Genomic DNA, 779 nt, shown 5'->3' on the forward strand with positions numbered 1-779 from the left:
ACCTAATGATGTCATCACACCTTTTTTACGTCCCTTGGGAACGAATGACATCATTTGGCTGAGGTGGTGTTTTTAATGAGAGAAGAGACCGCAGCTGTTGCCTCGCTGGGAGAGGTCCTTCCGTTCCACAAAGCCACGCCCTCGAACCCCTGCATCCGCAGTTCGAACAAATTGAAATTCTCCCGTCAACTCAGCTCTCTCCTTGAGCCACGCCCCCCTGCGCCGCACTTCCAATCGCCACACCTCCCACTCTCCGCCCCCCGCATACCCCTCGCTCCCCCTCACACCCCCCACTCCCTGCGTTCTGCTTTCAGAATGTACCTCACTTTCTCCACCCTCCTCTTTGCCTGGGCCCCTCTCTCCTGCACTTGGACCCGGCCTCACTGTGCCGCCCTGCAGTACCGCCAATTTCCTGCGGGCGGTGTCGGTTCCGGGTGATTTAGAGCATTATTACAGGAGTCACTGGGGCCACTTTCACGCATGGCGGAATAAATGCCAGGTGGCCTTTCCCTCTGACCTTTGTCTTTGTTCTTTCATGCCATTTGTCAGTCGGAAAGATGAGAGCGATGTGCAAATAACAGCTTCACTGGACGCGCTGACCCCTGCACAACATGCTTTGCATTTTCCCTTAATTGAGTACAGTGTGTCCAACGTGATTTAGGCTGTCAGGGAGCAATCGAGAGATGGAGAGAGATAGAGAGCATGTGTATGTGAGCAAGTGAGAGAGAGAGCGAAAGACAGAGAGAGAGAGCGGACGTGCGTGAGTGAGAGAGACGGAC

Source organism: Anguilla anguilla, chromosome 16, assembly GCF_013347855.1.
Source record: "Anguilla anguilla isolate fAngAng1 chromosome 16, fAngAng1.pri, whole genome shotgun sequence".
NCBI classification, from domain to species: Eukaryota; Metazoa; Chordata; class Actinopteri; order Anguilliformes; family Anguillidae; genus Anguilla; species Anguilla anguilla.